The following is a 20,071-nucleotide window of genomic DNA, read 5'->3' as shown; positions in this document are numbered from 1 at the left end:
TTATGTTCCTGAAGTGAATCAGTTCGGTATCGATTCTTAAATTTTCAAAATCGGTATATACCGATTTGATTTTAAAAAATGTACAAAACCGAGCTGGACCGGTTACACCCCTATGTACAACAACGTTCAAAACCCCGCTTGAAGAGCTTGACACTCATAAGCCGAGCTTCTGGGATGCAACAGAACACATTTGCAGTCTCTACCACCTTCTCAATTTCATCCTTTATTTCCTCGTCGGCCATCACTTTCTTTCACTCAAGCTAGCTACTACTCAAGCTCTCTCTGTCTCTCGGCCTTCCTCTCTTTTCACCCTTTATCTCTCTTGTTTGTTTGAACTTCCCCTCCAAAAAAGAAAACCATGCTCTGTAAAGTTTAAGCTCGCACACACTTGGACGCCTAAGGTCACCATCAGACTACTTGAAGCCAACCAACCAACCAACGACCAAACTCAATGAATATACTGTTCGAGATAAATGTCTTCCTTGACAATATTTAATGCGTGCTTGATAACTGTGGGTTATGCCATCGTTCATTTAGATTAAGTTTATCGTTCTCATATTGTTAAGAGAAAATGGGTAATGAGATATCATCTTGACCTTACTCTCTCATTGTTTGCCTTGCAAGTTGTCAAGTGGTTTTTATTGCCCGTAAAAAACCATATAAAGATTATTCATATAATTTCATGATTTTACCTCACATTCTGTCTTGAAAGTTTTTTTTCATATGTTGTACATGGATTTTGTAAACCTTTACAATATTATATTTCAGTTTGAGATAATAACTTAAGGGGATGTTGGCTGTTTATTTTTTCAATGAAAGGGGTGTGTGTCTCACGACTCCATGTCACGTATATCGTTGTAGTTCAATTTCGTCTTGCCAACTAAACTGCTCACAATCATCCTCATAGCCTTCCAACTATTTGGAAACGATGCCAACATAATCAATGCTTTGACTCATCATCAAACTCAATCTCTACATAAGACAGTTGATTTGTGATCGTATTAAATTCATTCAAGTGTTGGGCTACAAACATTCCTTCTGACATCTTTAGATTGAAAAATTTCTTCATTAAGTGCATTTTATTGTTCGTAGACTGCTTTTCATACATACCTGACAAATTCTCCATGAGATCAACTGTGGTTCTCTCTTTACTGACATTGTGTGCCATTGTTCTGGATAAGGTCATCCGAACGATCCTCAGAACCTGTCAATCTAACAAGATCCACTCAGCATCATCCACACTCTTCGGCTTCTTTCCCAACAGTGGAATGTGGAGTCTCTTCCTATTGAGATAATCCTCAATCTGCATCTTCTAGTACCCAAAATCAGTGTCGTCGAACTTCTCGATCCCGGGTGCGTTCACTTTATCTCCAACTATTATTCTCCTTTAGATCCGACCTTGGCTCTGATATCAGTTGTTGTGAAATGTTGTGCAAACACACACCAACAATGCCAAATAAAGTAAAAGCAATACAATCAAACACACGACACTCAATATACGTGGTTTGATAAATTGCGTACATCTACAGAGTTGCATAAATCTTATTAACAAATGAGATTACAATCACTCAATCTCAACTCACACTCTCTAGGGCTTTTGCTCTCTTATGCAATATACATTTACTTGACAATTTTTCTCTCTCAAAATATGCTGAAAGTTGTCCAACACAAGTCAAATATGACAAATATATAGCAAACGACATTGTAAATTCTAATTAGCAAAATCTGCATTTTTAGCTCGAGCGACGTGTTGAGTGTGTCTCGAGCAAATATTCAAATCAACATTGGCTCGAGTGGGATTTGAGCAAATTCACGGGTTGAGCTTCGCTGGAGCCCACTATCAAGTACAAGTCGAGCAAACACATTTTTCAGCCCTAAAATTAGTCTCCACATACTCCCCAACATCGCACCCCACTACCTCACCCCCGTTTGCGCTGCCTCTGCATGGGTGGGGTAGACTCCCGTCCACCAGATGCTGTTGGCAGGGCCACCTACCCCACATTTGGCTCCTAGCCATAATACATATCGAGCATAATACATATCTATAGTCATAATACATATCTTTATTATTTTATGCTTCAAATTTTTATACACACATATATTCAGCATACGACCACGTAAAGTTATCACAATTGCGAGGCGTGCCATCATTGCGGTGCAGATCTTGATGCTACCTCTCAAAACACAAGTGAGGACTGCGTGTGCCAAAGCAATTCTCTTTTTTTTTTTTTAATAAATGAATAGAGAGCAGCTTTGGAGTGGTATGACTACTTTTTTGCCCTTAACATCCTTCAATGAGAGTATGCCACATCAACCAGTCTATCTAAAACATAATAAAGTTTATTACACCAGATCAATTAGAGAGACCCTCAGGGAAAAAAAAATACAAGCTATTAAAAATCTACACAACCAGATCGCTGTAACCCCACCACCACCAAAAGTTGGTGGCGTCAAGAACCCATTTGCATAATCAATGGGAGAACAAAGATCGACGAATTGGGTCAAACCAATAATCTGTGGGTGGGTGAAGAAACAAGTTGGGGATTAGATCTCCCCCTCTCCAGATCTCTTCTTCCTGTTGAACACCTGGGCAGATCTCTTCTCCTGTGAAATTAGTTGTACTAAACAAGAAAATATTTTGCTCAATTTTGTTTTTTTCCCTCAAAATACCAGTCTTTTTGCAATTTTGTTTTGCTTTAAATTTGCCTCGTTAAACAAAAAATTTTTCTTTTTCCTCATTCTTTCTTGTTTTGGCTGCCTTAGATGTCAAGATAATTTAAAGGTGCTTATAAGTCCATGAGAAGACTGATTAATCATATGAAAGGAGGAGATTTTATTCTTGTGGTACTAAACAACTTCGACAATAACAAATGATTGCCTTATGTGAAAAGGGGACCGTCGTTAAGCGAGAAAAAAAGCAGTCATATTCTTCTCCTTTTTCTTTTGCTTATTGTCAGAATTTACTTTAATTGTTTTTATAACATGCCGAAGATCCCTCTGTTTACATTTCTCCCAATCATCAGCTCGAAACCAGCAAGCTCGACCTCCCTGGCTTCCAAAAAGTTGCATAGTTTGGTGACGAATGAACAATTAATCTGAAGCTAATTGGGGATGAAGAGATTTGAGGGTGAGAGAGGGAGATTTGAGCGTGAGAGGGGAGTGTATTTTTTAGGATACGGTGCTATTGTAGTTTAAATAAAAAGCCTACATATCACTATATTATTGATGGGCTGTTATTTAGATAAATATAAGCCCGATCGATTTGCAGAATTTCTCCAATGAGTATTATCTTATGAAAGACAAAATCTAAAGTAAAAAAATAAAAGAAAAATAATTTTAGAGACAATTCTCTCTTTTAAGAGACAAAACACTTTTCAAACACCCTCTCCGATGCGAAAGTTGCATGCCACTTGCAGTGCACGACCGGAGTTCCTCTATTAGCTTTCCACGAAACTGCACGTGTCAACGCGTTACGCTGAGCTGGTTACCGACCACACGTGGCTCGTTTTTACTGGTCCAACCCGTCTCTTAAGGTCGCATCCCAGCCGTTCGCGTGATCCAGCAGAAGCCGACATCAACTGTGTCTCTGACCATTCGTGGAAGTTAAGGACTCGAGATTTCAACAAAGAGGAGCGAGGGGTAGGGGGAGGGGGAGAGAGCGAGAGGGAGTCTCAGCTACTTTCGGGTATGCGTATATTCAATTCCGCTATTTATTGTATTTTTTTCCCTTGTTTGGGTTCGGCTAATTGAATCTTCATTTACTGTTGGTTGAATCTTGTTTTTGGCGATTTTTCTTCCTCAACGTCATTTTTGCTTCTACCTTAAACTGTCATTTGAGCTTGGTCTTTCTAGGGTTTAAGTTAATGATCTGGTTTGAATTGTAGGCTCTTCTTTCTTTCATTAATCTGTTTCCTTTTTCTTGCTGTTGATTATTCTACTTTGGGTTTGGTTTTGTAAATCGGTTCGTTGACTTCGATATTCGTGTGGTTTTCGCTTCAGAATTGTGGTGTTTTCGACCTGGATTCCTGGATTCTGCCCTTGTGAATACGTTGGTTCCCTGTTTCTTGGCATAAAAAAACATCACTGTTTTTCCTTTTGGTTTCCGGATTTACAATTAGATAGCACAACTTAGTTTTATTATTCTTTTATTTAAGCAGGCTTGGTGCTGTAATTACTCATTAATAGTGCATCTTAATTATACGTTTAAAAAAAAATTATACGTTTAAATTTGAATGCGGGGATGAATTCTGTTATCTACTATCTCTTGATATAGTCGAGCTCAAAGGGAGAGTCAATTGACGTGAATTTTGAAGTTGAAGGCACTTTTGGGTTCTTTTTGGGTGTTCTTTTCTTAATGAAGGCGATTTAATGATCTTTTCTTCTGAGGAACAGTCATGTGTCACTCTTGTCTTATAAAGTGTCGTTTTTGGTCAACAGAGCTCGTTTGGATAGTGAGATAAGATGAGATGATATGAGATGGTTTTAGATGAGTTGAATAAAATATTGTTAGAATATTATTTTTTAATATTATTATTGTTTTGAGATTTGAAAAAGTTGAATTGTTTATTATATTTTATGTGGGAATTTAGGAAAGTTATAATAATGAGATGAGATCGTTTCTCTATCCAAACAAGCCCTCAGTCAAAATGCTAGTCTGGGATATACAAAATCGGCAGAATACATTCATTGGAGTTGTGATCTGAATGATGGTGGTCGTAGTAGTAATCGGTTTGATGGTGGTGGTGGGCGGAGGTGTTTTGGCATTTTAATGTTATCCTATGGCCTGGAATCATTCCTTTATATTAGGAAAGGTCATTGAAGTGGCGATATTGGCAAAACCATCTTTCACATAAAATGAGTTTGAAAGAAGAAAGTGTCATTTTCGAAATATAGGTGGGTGGTTGTCGCCTATTCTCATAATTTTTAATACCGAGTACCTTAAACCTAAATCTTAACCTTGTCATGAATTTTGCCTTAAGAGTTGTGAGAGAATTGGAAAGTTGATCATTCATGGCGTCTCTTGCATGGTAAGTTCTGGTGCTTCTTATCTCTGCCGTCCATGTGTATAAATCCTTTTTGTTGGGAGTGGGGAGGACTACCTTGGGAGAGCATGGGTCTTGTATGCATGGTGTTTAGTTCTAGCACTGTGTTAACCAAAAGGTTACCTTAAAAGCTTAAGCTGTAGAGAAAATTTAATGTTAGTTATTCATATGTTCCGAAAATAACATCCAGAATTGACTCTTAGTGCTTTTTTTTCTCCTTGCAAACATACTGAAAAAGGAGAAAGTAGATGTCATTTGGTTTATCTTGATATTTTGTGGTGGATCACGTGGTCAATTAGATGGTGACAGAAAAAATGATGACGTGATTGTTCTTTTCTTTTCTTTTTTCTTTTTTGTTGTTCTCTCTCTCGAGAGTGTTTAGCAAAATTTTCCTGCAAAAGGTGTCTATCTTTGCATTGATGGAAGCCTCGGAACGCGTTCTTACCACAGATAACTAAGCAAAAGGAAAAGCAATACTGATTAATTGGATATGGTGGTAAATGGTTTGGAGATATGATTGATCACTTGCTATGACACTGTTTGGTGGCTTAGTGCATTTCGACATTGGTCTTCTCCTTCTTTGTGGGTCGTAATGGGCCATGCCAAACTCAGTTATTGCAATTTTTGCAGCTTAAAGAGGCATTGTTGGAAGTGGGAGATTTGTTATAGTTTTTTTATAGGTATGCTGGGCAGGTATTGACAATGATCCTTCCGAAGGATCAATTTTTTTATATAGTTTTTTTTTATTTGTTATAGTTAGAGAGTAGCAACCCCTTGTCTAATTTGGTTTAATATTGAAGCTAGAAATAATAGGACATTTGAAGGCATGTGGTCACTACACTTGAGTGCAACCATCTTTTCAGGCATTCTGGCTGGATAACCTGTACTTTGACTTGGTTAGCGATGGGTTTGGCTATGATATTTATGGTGACGAAATTATGTTTTGAGGGATAAACTTTTTGGATGCTTTCCCTTGCCCTAAACTTTCTAATTTATTACTGAATAAGTTCTTGTAGATTATTGGTCTGCAAGTTAATTGCTTATATATTGTTGACTGAAGTTTATACCGGTAACTCTAATTCTTCATATCAATCGTTTCTTTTTGCCCTATACTTATATTTTTGTTTACATGATACAGTCCCTGCTGCTGGTTTGATTGTTTTGAGGGTTTTGTCTCCCACTGTTCCTGAATCAAGTTTGTGGTACATTCTTGAAGCACAGATCAAATGCCCTCATTGAAAATGAAGAACAAATTGAGCACGAGTTATTTCAAAGAAAAAAATGGTCTTCATGTATCTCAAATGTCAAGTAAAATTTCCAAAAACTCTTGCCCACAATTCAGGATTTCTGAACAAGCATCAGAATTTGACACATTTATTCACAAATGCCAGGATGGTAAGCAACTATACTTAAATCTCAGATTGTATTTATGTACTTAGTATTAAGTTTTCAAGTTATCTTGTGTTGCCTATCCATATCTTGATACTTGGTGCGGGTTTCAGTTTGACTAATTTTCTAAGATGTTACGCTACATTGCCAAGTGCAGACAAAAGTTTCATTTAAAAAACAGACCACACCTTTCTAATAACGGTCTTACATTTGCATATTTTTATTTTACACATATTCATATATTTATATATTTTTTCAATTTTAAGAAGTTTATGTACAATTTTTCTGCCTTGAATCTAAAAGATGTATATATATATATATATATCTGAATGTGAACTTCAAGTGAGACTTAGAGAGAAATAGCCTTTTTAGAAGGACAGGAAGCCTATCTTTGCACTTGGGGCAATGATGCAGCTGGTGAGGTTCTAACCGAGGCACACCTATTGCTGGTTGAAAACTATTTCCAAAAGCCCCTCTTCGGCCTGGGTTCAACCTTGGCCATTGAGAATTTCTGGAAGGGCTCCCCTCTGGGTAAAGCACTAAAGCTCTACATAAAAAAAAAGGACAAGAAGCTTAATCAAAGCACTAAATTATCAAGGGAAAAAATTTGGCTTTTGAATCTGCTAATTTCCACTATATTCTAATCATTTTCTTTGCAAAAATATTTATATAATCTTGAGCAAAAATGTGAATTTTTTTTAGTCGTATAATGGTCATAATTGATGTATGATGTCTTGGTGTTTCTTTCTGTATCGTGTTCCACAGAATGTAACAATGGTCTGATTTGTACAAACAATGAGTAGTATTAGTTGTATATGTACTTATAAAAAATGTATTAGCTAAATATATGATACTCCTCGCCATTCTTATTTTTAATGCTCCTTGTCATTCTTATAGTTTCTTTGAGCACACAAGCGTCCATGAAGAACATTGGAAGCGACGAATCCATTGACTGTGAAGAATTACTGGATGAAGAAATATATCAGTTCCAGCAGCAGCCAACATTTTTTGTTTGTTCTGCAAGCATTGGGAGAACGGTAAAATGTTTTATCTTTTTGACAGATGGTATTTCTTGAGTTTGTCATTTTGGGATACCCTGACAGTAGTTACTGAATTAGATCCAGATAATTTAATTGTTTCAAGTAGGAATTTTCCTTTTTTTGCCTTTTAAACGTTGGCATGGTATTAGTGCATGTCAAGTGGGCAAGATGCATGTTCATTTACAAGCTTCTCTCTCAGCTATTTGTTATGTGTGTTTGAGCAAGCGCTGTTTTCAATACTGTATTTCTTTTTAGGGCACCTGTTGTCAGGATGTGGTGTAAAACTAGTTTTACCCCTCTAACAGGTGATTGACACATCAATGGCTTATTGATTCATAAAACACATGAAATGCGTTTGATTATTTCTAATAAACTATTTGAATATCCAAAAAAAAAAAAAATACTTATAAAAGAAAAAATCCAAAAAAATAAAAAATCTGCCACCACCACTGCAGAACAACCCCAAATGGGGTGGCTGGATGGCCCGGACCGCCCTTGAATGGGTCCAACCTTTTTTTTTATTTATGTTTCTTTTGTTTTATATGTTTTCAAGAATTTGATTCACTATGGGTGTACTTTTTTCAATATTTAATAAAAACCTGATGTGTTAGGCCTTGTTTAGATGGTGAGATGAGATGAGATGATCTGTGAATAGCGGTGAAATATTTTTTGAATAGTAGTGAAATGATTTTGAGTTGAGATGTTTTATGGGGTTTTGGGAAAGGAGAAAGAAAAAGTTAAATAAAAATATTATAAAGTTAAAATATTGTTAGAATATAATTTTTGTTTTGGGATTTGAAAAAGTTTAATTATTTTTTTGTTTTGTCTGGAAGTTTGGGAAAATTGTAATGATTAGGTAAATGATTAGATGAAACAGTTAAAAATTTGAAATTGAAAAATATTTGTGTTTGTGGTGTTTGGATATATTGAGGTAAGATGGGATGAGATGAGATGAGATGAAATGAGATAGGACACTTTGTTATCCAAACCAGGCCTAGTCTTTTCTTGAAGGGTGTAAACTGTAAAGGGCTTGGTTTGAACCAATTTCTGATTGAAGATAACTTATTTTTTTTTTAAGTTTATTATTATTTTTTATTACTGATGAATAGTTTAATTATTCAAAATCATTCCTCTATTGAGCTTTGCGACATTTGTCCATTGTGCTTTATCCACCTTGCTAATGGAGGCCACAAGTGTGGAAAACTTAGGCGCCCCGTTTGGTTTCACAGATGGTTTCAACCCATCTCATCTCATCTCAACATCCAAACAACATTCAAACATAAACACTTTTCAATTTCAAATTTTTAATTTTTTCATCTAATAATTACCTAATCATTACAACTTTCCCAAACTTCCAAACAAAATACAAAAAATAATTCAACCTTTTCAAATCTCATAAAATATCTTAACTCAAACTATTTCACTACTATTTATAGATTTATTATCTCATCTCATCTCATCTCATTTGTGTAACCAAACGATGCCTAATTTTTTTGCAACCATAGAAATCGTTGGTCGAAATTGGATTTCGTGGGAAGCTGGCCTGTATTTCTCAACTCTCTGAGGACCTCCTTGTGCTAGTGAGTGATGGAGATTTTCCTTGTTATAATTACCTTCTGTTGCTAGGAAAAAAGTACCTTCTGTTCTTAAAACAATTAAAAAATAAACCTAAATTAGTTATAAGTATTCTCCTGAATGTTCTTCCTCTCTCTCATGATCTTATTTTGTCTCATTTCTTTTTGTGGTAAGGTAACAGTAGTGGTTCATTAATTTTCAGGAATCAACCCACAGTTCAGACCTAGGGACGATTTTCTCTCCCACTTTGGAGCACATTGAAAGCCATACTGAACCAAAAGCTGATGATGATGCAGGTTTGACTTCAATTCTATTGGTTGAGCACATAGTATCTATCTAATATGTTTCCCATCCTTCATAAGTGTGATGGTCATGACATTCTTCTAAGTTTTCTCAACCAAGGTTGAGCCACAGTTTTTTTTTTTTTTTTTCTAATAATTAGGCCATAGTTCTTTTTCACTTGACACTAGTATTTTTTTCTGCATAAATGATGTAACTGTAAAAATATGAATAATAGTATACAATGGATGTATTTCTGAGTGCAGACAATATTTGAAAAAGAAAAAGATGAAACAAACAGATGTTAATCTTGTTTTGACTGCCTGTATTACCATATATTTGCATCTGCATGCAGAACATTTTCTACCAATTCTGGTCACTGAAAGGGTAGATTTGTGCTTCAGTTTTTGTTGTTTTTCACTACTTTTGATTGCTAGTAGAAAGAAAATATTCGTATTTTTTCCAATATGTAAACAAAATTCTGGCAGTATACATGCCTTTTCTGGAATATATGCCTCAATTTGCCTTTGAAAAGAAATAGTAAAGAGGATGTTTTTAGTTCCTCATTACATCCTTTGAACATGTCAAGTTAACAACTTTTATATGTTATTTGAAGAGTATGTCTAATACCCAACCCATTTTTTACTTTTCTCTAGGGAACATCAAAGATCCTGACATGCCAGGGTTGGGAGCTGACGACAGTGATGATAATAGAAGCTCATCTGACTACCAAACTTGTGATGTATCAGATTTCTACATATCTGACATGATTGTTGCTAGCTTTCCCTTCAGTGGGAATACGTTTGATGATGATATTAATGTGGTTAACTGCTTTCCTGATTACAACTATGCTGAGCAGAGTCTGTTGTTTGATGTCTCTGAACAATACATGACGCTGCCTTTCCTTGAGGATATGGTCAAAACCAGTGACATGAATGATACCCAATCACATGAAGAAGCCATAATCGTTTCAGATAATAGTAGCTCATATGTAGCAATTGGTCAAAGGAGATCATGCAACTCGGAAACTGATGTTAACACTGACTCAGACCCACAGATGTTCATAAAAAAATTTACCGGAACTCTCAGATGTGGTATCGAACTTCCAGCCTACTATACTGCCGAAGGATACTCAGAACAGGAAACCTGTAACACTAGTACTTGACTTGGATGGTAATTCATCTATACTTATCTGTTGCTCCTTATAGTTATGTTATCCCACCTTTAACATGATATTTCTCCGGTGGATGTGGTATAAACTTGGATTTATTTGGGATCTGTTCTCCCAATTCATATAGTAGTCTCCTCGTTAATATCATTTTGCTTGTCAGATATTATGAAACTTATTTATACTATTATAGGATTCCTCCTTGAGATGGTCATTAATGGTTATCAAAAGATGAAAAACTACTGCAAAAGCAAATGAAAGTGAATGTAGTGAAAAGTCAGCAGATTTATCTGCTGCCAAGATTTGGCTTCAAAAATCATTTTTCTTGGAGTCACGGTCTCAGTTACACAATCTGGTGTAGTACCATTTTTGAGATCTAGCTTTGGTGTCTCATATGCAGTGCACTAGTCACATTACCTGTCTGCATGAGGAAAACATCAGAAACTTCTCAAGATGACACTGTTCGGTGAAATGTGCTTATTCAACTGAATTTTCATTTGCTGGAAACGAAAATTTAGTTTACCACTGGGCTCAATAAGTTGAAATGTCTATATGAATTTGTGAATGTATATATATATTTTGTAATTTTTAATCTCTCCCCCACCTCTCCCCCGCGCCCCCCCTTGTTTTCTTGGTTGAAGACTTTCATTGAGGGACTTTTTGGAAAGTTCTTGATATTCCCAAATGAGTCATGTTTGGAGAACTGTATAGTGTGGGCCTCTGTTCTGACAGAGCTCTTAATTTGGGCTTCAACTTGGGATATGAGATTGGTGACTTTGAAATTGTTTAGCGTAATGAGATTGTCTTTTCTTTCATTTTTTGCGTAAGTGAATGTTACTGATGCTTGGTCAACCTGCTTTCTTGCTTTCTTTTATGCAGAAACACTTGTCCACTCCACATTGGAACACCGTGATGATGCTGACTTCACGTTCACAGTTTTCTTCGACATGAAGGAGCACACTGTATATGTGAAACAGAGGCCTTATCTCCATACATTCTTGGAGAGAGTTGCAGAGATGTTTGAAGTTGTTATTTTTACTGCAAGCCAAAGCATCTATGCAGAACAACTTCTTGATATAGTGGATCGAGATGGAAAGCTTATATCTCGCAGAGTTTTCCGTGAATCATGCATTTTCTCAGATGGTAGTTACACTAAAGATTTGACAGTTTTAGGTGTTGATCTTGCAAAAGTTGCGATAGTTGATAATTCTCCTCAGGTACGTCACCTGGCCAGTTTGTCATGATGGTTTGACCCTTTACTAGCTCCGATGGTGGAGCTAGGATTTGATCTCTCTCTTTCTTATTTGGGCGGGGACAGACCTCATATTCTAATAGTAACTTTTTTGCATTGTGTACATTTTTAGGTATAACAATGCAAAAAAGAGCACTATAAACATAGTTGAAGATGTCAAGAAAAAAGTTATCAACATGTATTTCAACTTGAATAGGATTAACATGTGTCATGGTAGTAAAAGATCATGAATAAGAGGTTAAGATTTTCTCTTAATTGGAGAACTCCTTGTTTCCATTTGAAATTATGGTTTTGGAATAGAACACGAAAGGGTTGAAAGGACTAAGATATAAAGTGAAATTATATGTTTTGGGCTTTAGAAAAATACATTTTTGACCTTCAGAAACTTTTTGGAGTCAAACTCTTCAATATATATATATATAATATTAAAGACTTGGACTAAATTTTTAGTTTTAGAAAAACTCTAGGCATAGTTTTATCAGAGTTTTTGGGGGGACTGTGGGATGTTTAAGATTTTAGGGTTTGGGGTTATTTTAAATTTCAGGGTGCTAAAGCTTCTTCTTCTTCTTCTCTTTTTTTTTTTTTTTTTTTTTTTTTTGGGGGGGGGGGGGGGGGGGGGTTGAACTTTTAAGGGCTAGGGGAGGGGTTTTTTTCTTTTAGGTTTTGTTTGTGTTTTCGGGGTTGAATGGTTGTTTTAAAATTATTTTGGGTGTCAATATTTCTTTTGGTAATTTTGTAATTTTGTAGGGCAGGCATTCATGGGCTTTTTTTTGTGGGTTTTTTTTTTTTTTTGGGGGGGGGGGGGGGGGTGTTGAACTTTTTAAGGGCTAGGGGAGGGGTTTTTTTCTTTTAGGTTTTGTTTGTGTTTTCGGGGTTGAATGGTTGTTTTAAAATTATTAAATTATTTTGGGTGTCAATATTTCTTTTGGTAATTTTGTAGGGCAGGCATGGGGTCTTTTTGTGGGTTGGGGGGGGGGGGGGGGGTTGTTTGAGGAAGGGAAGGGTGGCAGCCACCTCTCGGCCCTGCCTCTGCCATTGCCTAGCTCTCTTTTTTGTTTTTTTGTTAAGTTTGCCCCTTTCTCTGAAATTTTCTTCTACTGGTGTTCTGACCTGTTGCCTAGTATGTATATTGTATAGGTTGATGGCGTTTTGATATCAGTTAATATTGGGCTACCGACATAGATTTAGGTTGACTGGGTCTACCCTTAACTAGAAAGTTGGTAGTTTCCTTAGGGATAGCTGGAAAAGAAGGGAGAGTTGCATTGCTGGTTTAGAACTGACTGAAATCTATGTGGATCTGATTTACCAGTTAATACTTGACAAGATTTTCCCATATCAATATAGCATATTTTTGCAGTTCAGCCCAGTGTTAATAAGAACTGAACATACATGAATTTCGATCTTATGGAAATGCATATATCTAGGCAGGAAAGTCATTCCAAAACTTGGCAGTATGTTGGATTAAAATCTAGGATGGAAAAGTTGCTGCGCTAGCTAGTTTAGCCTGATTCAAGATAACTCCAAAGGGAAGGACAGACTGAATAAGGTCGTTTGAACTCTGTTAATACTGATATGAAAATTCTGTGTCTATAATTATCTGCTTGCTTTACCGATCAAAAAAATTATCTGCTTACTATTACATGAGATAATGATGTCTATATTATCCAAAATAAAGTGCTGGAAGGGGAAAAACAAAAATAAAAGAAGTCATCTCTATTGAATGGAAGTGCGATTGTTCAAGCCTTGTTCTCATTATGATTATTTCAGGTTTTCCGGTTGCAAGTCAATAATGGGATTCCTATAAGGAGTTGGTTTGACGATCCATCAGACTGCGCACTAATTTCCTTACTTCCGTTCTTAGAGACTCTGGTTGATGCTGATGATGTACGTCCAATCATTGCTGCGAGATTCGGTAACAAGGAATAAGAGCCCCTTATATATCTCATTAGCTTGAATATAGCAGCTCCTTCTCCCTCTCAATCATTTGAATGCAAAAACTGGCTTCTAGTTTAGATGCTCAATACCATTCCTCTCTGATCTCGAGGTAATTAGCTATACAATGAACTGTTGATTGCGTAATTATTGGTTCACCTCTTGGTGCTTGTCCCTTCCTTTTCTATTCTCAGCCGACAACTCTATGGAGTGCTTTGTCTAATGTTTCTGAAAAGGTAGTAAGAGGATTTCCTCTTATATATTTATAATGTACAGTTCAAGTTGCTATTTTATTCATAAGGAGGTGTATAGAAATTGTTATCATATGGTGAAATGTGATTCTTGCAGACTGCTGCATGCTTTCCTATCTTATTGCTCAATTTTGTGCTTATAATTTTTTTCCCAATTATCCATTTGGCAATTGCACAGTGTTATCTGGGAAAATATTAAAGATATGTTGAAATTTGAACCATAATCGACAAAAAGAACAAAAGAGGATTAAAGCCAGCATAAGTGAAAACGAGAGACCAGGATATTTCAATGACTGGGTCCTCATGATTCAAGACCACTAAAATTTCTTTCCAGGCATGTGGAAAAGGATGTTTTACTTTCATATAGTTTGGTGATGTTGTAAACGTCAATTATTTGGAACAAGCTTTTCTTGGGTTCCTTTCCTGTGCTTCTTCAAAAAAATCTCTCATCACAAAAAAAAAAAAAAAAAAAAAAAAAAGAAGAAAGGGAAAAAGAAAAAAAACAAAAACAAAAACAAAAACAAAAAACAAAAAACAAAACAAAAAGAAAGAGATAAGGTTTTGGAAGCCTGCTTTGATATGATTCCCCCTCCCCCTATTTCTAGAAGTGGGATTCACTAGTTCCTATATTTTTCTTGTTCAACTGTTATCCTCTCTTTTGGATGCTCTGTGCATGAATTTGTAGTTCTTTTTGTCTTTATTGTAATAAACTCTGTTATATTTGATTTCCACTTATATCTTCAAAAAAATTTTCCATAGCTTTCAGTCTGAATTTCCTCCCCTTTTATTACTCCAATTCTCTCTAGCTTGCAGTTGGACATGTATGTTCATGAAGGATGTAAATGCAGAGTGATTTTGATCTGATGAATATCTAGAGAGTTGGGAGGTACTGTGCATGGAGAGGGATCTTTTCAGGAAAATTAGGCTGGTTGTGACCAGAACATTATATACGCATTGAACCTGTTCTATCTGCAGTGATTCTGCAGCATAAGGAGCAAGTCAGTAATTCAATGTGCCAATTCCTTAATGATAATATGCATGACAATATGTAGACAAATCAGGTCTGCTCTTAGTGTTATTATAGGCAGATGAAGATGTATTTTATTTCAGTAATTAAACTGAACACTTGGAGTTGAGTTAAGTTGAGTTGAATTGAATTGAAAAGATCAAAGTAGGCAATAAGTTAAACGCTGCCTGCATATTGTGTATTTTGGTGGGAAAGGAACATCAGAAATTGAAGACTGAACGGACATTGGAGGAGCTCAAAGCTTTATTTTTCAGTACTTTCTTCCTTTGGACAGCCTCTAAACCCAATTGGGCTAGCTTTTCAGGATGTTTTCATATATAGATAAGTGATTCTATACATCATGTGTACTTGGGTGTGCTTTTTAATGATTATAACTTATAAAAAGAAGTCCAACATTGAGAGGAACTCATGTTTATCTGAGAAGGTACTTCTTTGAGATGCATTATTCTCGAAGATTTTGAATTTATGCCCCCCTTTTACGTTGCTCAACTGACTGACCTAGCATTCTCAACAACTCAATTATCAGTGAAAATTCTCATGAGGCTCCCTACCAACTTATAATTTTGCCATTGGATCACCGGGAAAATTGCTCTGTTTTGATAAAAAAAACTTTTGGGATTATATATGGTCAAACGGACGATAGAGGTATAGTGCTATATTTGAATTGAAGGATAATTGTGGGTAGTGCTATAGATACGAGGCTATGTTTGAATCGATGGATCAGGAATCCTAGAACTGGGAGTAGCCTGTTGAATTGGTGGATTTTGTTGATAGTCAAGTGAAGAGAAAATTGGTCCAAAATGCTCATCACTTTATCTGAAGAATAGGAGAGACAGATGATGAATTAGGGGGTGTATAAATTATCTTATTATCACTCCTTGCCATGATCTTCTGCTGAATGCTGAATCTAATAGTGGACTATTACACTTTCACCATTCTGTATACCTTTTCTGCAGGTCTTTGAAGAACACTAATAGAATATCTGCTAATGGCAAAACTAGTAGGTACGTGAAGTTTTATTACGATTTATCTTCATCAGATGTTTGTAGGTGTAGGTATTTAACGAACGATGCATTTTCTTATAATTATTGAGTATCTGAAGCATCATCGAGAAAGGTACCTGTGTAATCTCATTGCTAAAATAATCAGATTGTTACCATATATATAACTTTTATCTATTTTTTTCTTCTGGTAATTTCTTGTTTCTTGCTAACCAAATGCTTTATTATGTAATATGACACATCCAGCAAGGAGGGTTTTATCCTCTAGAACACCTAGTAGAGGTTAAGATAGTGATTTGATTGTATGATAATCTCTAGATACATGCTGTATTGACTTGATGTTGCCATTACCTTTATCACTCAAATCATGATTTTACCCTGTTGAAAATTTGGGAGCTAGTTGGCTTTGTGTGTAATCATTTGTAGTAATCAAGTTTTTACCCTGTTTAATCTAAAAGTGGATGAATGCTTCCCAATCTGTAAGCGATGGTTGTAATTCTCAATGGGATTGGGATTTCCTGAGGGCAGGATGTGAGAATGAATCTGATAGTATTTGGGTATTATTAAGTGTGAAATAATTTGTTGTAAATCTGTTTGTATGTTTCTTTTAAATTTTTAATTTTATAGGCAAGTCGAAGTCTTCATATTAAGTAAAAAAGGATGATCGAGCATCGATGCTATGCACGTAATTAATTAATGCAGGAGAACAATAGCAACCTTATTTCACCTTTATATATAGAACTAAAGAGACATATATGAAAATCATAGACCAGTGGTCTTACACATCTTTTTTCCTTTTTGTTTTTTGTCCATGTAGATGGCAAACTAAAGCTGACAAAAGCGAAGAAAGATCAGTCATGAAAGTTGGATGTGATTTTTTTTTTTTGGAGGTGACATTGTACGCATGCCAGGTGTTGAGATTAGGGTTGTCAATTTTTAACAAGAACAGCAAACCCAACACGTAATAATTGAGTTAGGGTTAAGATAATTAGATTTGGGTCGTGTCGGGTCAACCTGCGAGTTTACAGGTGGATTTGAGTGATTTGATTAGCAAAAATATGAAAGGGTATGTTCCGAGCACGAATAAAAAGTATAAGTAAAGTTTAGTATGAAACAATGGCTCCCCTACCAGCGTAGTACAAAACAAAATATAGACATAATAAGAGATAAACATGACACATTAACCACATATATGCAAGAGATAAAAGATAGATTTAAGTTATTGAGGGTAAATTTTTCTTACTGACAAACTCTTTTTTATTTAAAAGAAGAGGGATGGTATTTCTAATTTTATTCATATCTCTCAATTTTGACGGAGGAATATCTTTTAAAAAAAAACCTTGGAGATTCCAAAAAGTCCAAAACCAAACCAAGCTTTATAAAACACTATCACTATATTGTACTAATTACAATAGAATCTATAATTAAAAGAACAGAGTTAAAAGCTACAACCATCTAATTTTAGTGTCTAAATCTAGGTAATCTCGAAACATCCATTCTATACTCTCCCAAAGCCAATGGCGGCAATTGACTTGCCAAAGAATAAGTGGGCGAAACACCTACTGAACATTGTTTAGCAAGTTGATCAGCAACAAAATTACCCTCTATATAAATGTTGAATAGAAAAAGATAAAATTTGTCCGAAAGTAAGAATGTCCTCCCAAATGTTATAAAACTGCCATGGTGGAGAAGGGAATTATGAAATCATTGAACCATGATTGCTGAATCAGTTTCAAATAGTCCCTTACCTTTGTGAAGATGATCATTTCTAGCTACCCATATCTCCCATAGAATGAACATAGGAGCAATGGAAGCAAGAATTGAGGCTTGATCATCTCTTCTTTTGTATGTTTCCAGACTCTCTAGTCTACCTAGTCTAGGCTCTACTCCATTCCTCATGACAATGGGAAGAACTCCTAACAACTCCATACAAGCCACGTGATTCATTAGCAACCTTAACTATCTATAACAGGATTATTTGGATCATTCGGGTCAACTCGTGACCCATTACATTTTCTTTTTTTTTTTTGTTCATTCTTCAAGGCCTTAAACTACTAATTAAGTTTTTTTGTTCACATGCAAATTAAGCCACTCTTAGTGGACCTACTAGGCCTGTGCAGAAAACATTAGGACCCGGCCCGTCCGTATGGCCCGATCCGACTCGACCAAAACAGCGGGTTGAAGTAGCTTGCGGGTCGAACCCGTTGAAACCGATATAAAGACAAAAAAAAGGGGCAGTTTTTCTCTATTGTTGAAACTTGAAGTTCACTCACTTGAAATAAAAACTCAGAAACCCTAGCCTTCATTAAGAACAACGCTGCCATCTCTAGACTCTGCGACCTTTGCGGCTTCCATTACCAGGCTCTACGTCGCCATCAAGAACAACATCGACATTGAGTCCCTGCACGAGAAATTGCACATAAGTGGTGTCAGCTCCACCCAGGATCACGCTGTTGAAGTTTCTTCTTCTTCATCTTCTTCTTCTTCTTCCGATGGTTTTGTGGTCGAAAACGTTTCAGAGGGTGAGAGATGAGATTTTAGGGGGATTTGTATGGGGATTCGCAAGGAGGCATCAGATTCACTAACGGCTTCCGTTACTTTAATTTGGTTTTGGTTACCAACATTGCAGGGGTAGGAGACATCGTGTGGGTGAGCATTAAAGGATCGAACACTGGGGTTCGATTTTCCCAATTTTTTTTTTTGTAATTCTTCCTTATTTTAGCTTGCTTTCTCAGCTTCGATTTTCCTTTATTTTCCCTAGAAAATTTGAAGTGATGGGGTGAGGATACTTTCAAGTTGTCTGTAATAGTGGGCGCTGGTTAAATTTGAAAATTCAGGAAAGGGATTGTGCATTTATCCATGAATTCTCGAAAAAATGTGCTCTGTTTGTATTGGCTGATGTTGGGTTTTGATCAGATTGTATAGGGAAAGTGGAATTTGTAAGGTTTTTTTTGGATCTGTTTGTACACGATTCGGATTACCATTACCTGGTTCCAATCTTGGGTCGGGTCGGCCCATAGCGGATTGGGCCACTTTTAAGTCGGGTTGGACCAAAACATGGAGCGGGTTGGTCGGGTTGCAGCCCTAGGACCTACTACTACTACTGCAGCAACTTTGGTGATGGTTCAAGGTCTTTTAAATTTTAAATGCAATGGTGCCGCAGATTGCAGATGTGATCATTGACGGCTATTTGATGGGGTTGGAGTTGTATCAGGCAAACAAATTGTAAAGGGCTGTTGAGATCAGTTCAAATTGGAGCATTATCCCGTGGAACAGTACTACAAATTAAAAATGGGGATGAAAGTTGAGGTTTTATTTTTATTTTTAACAAAACCTATTGAAGCTAACAAGAACCTACTGTTCCAGCTAGCTTCCTACTCCGTAGCACAAGATTTTATTCGGCAAACCCGCAAGGGGCATATACGGTGTAGATCGATCACCAACTTGTAAACTATCTAACTTTTGGGCTACTCTGCCGCTTGAGTAACACTGTTTTAAGGTGACTATTAAGTTAAATTATTTTTTATATTTTATTATTATTTTAAAATATTTTTAAAAAATATTAATATAATAATAGTTATTTCTTTAACTATTAAACAAAAATAAAATAAAATAAATAAGGGTTTCAAATTTAAGTGTCCAAGCATCATTTTCCCTTCTCAAAATGTGTACTACGACCACAAATAAACAAATACTTCTCCCATAGGCTTGCGTATAGATTCACTTGACCACGATTGTCCCTAGCTACGTTACTCAGAATGAGTGCTAGAGCTAAGCTCTGTAACACCCGGTACGAAACTTGTGTTCCATTTTTTTTTTTTTATTATTATGTATAAAGCCCACTTAAAATTTAACGAGTGATTTTAAGATTAAGCTTCAGATTCAAAATTGATTACGATAGAATATAGAATTTTATAGGGCTTGATAATTAAGTTTGATTCAATTAATATTTTATGGACCTAGTCAATTTTATTTTATTTGATTTTTACCTAACAAAGTTATGGAATGAGTTAGGTTAGTTTGAAATTTGAGTCGACCGCTAATAGTATTTATGATAAAGTAATGCTAGATACAAGTCTTAAATAAACAAATTCTATATAAGCCTTTTATAAAAT

General features: G+C 35.9%; 2 pseudogenes; both read left to right on the top strand.

The window, feature by feature from the left end:
• The first annotated feature begins 3,435 nt into the window (after nucleotides 1-3,435).
• LOC121267650 lies at nucleotides 3,436-15,947 on the top strand (annotated as a pseudogene).
• On the top strand, nucleotides 6,819-6,978 carry LOC121268735 (annotated as a pseudogene).
• Nucleotides 15,948-20,071: the final 4,124 nt, after the last annotated feature.

Source organism: Juglans microcarpa x Juglans regia, chromosome 5S (genome assembly GCF_004785595.1).
Source record: "Juglans microcarpa x Juglans regia isolate MS1-56 chromosome 5S, Jm3101_v1.0, whole genome shotgun sequence".
NCBI classification, from domain to species: domain Eukaryota; kingdom Viridiplantae; phylum Streptophyta; class Magnoliopsida; order Fagales; family Juglandaceae; genus Juglans; species Juglans microcarpa x Juglans regia.
This window is presented reverse-complemented; position numbering and strand designations above follow the sequence as displayed.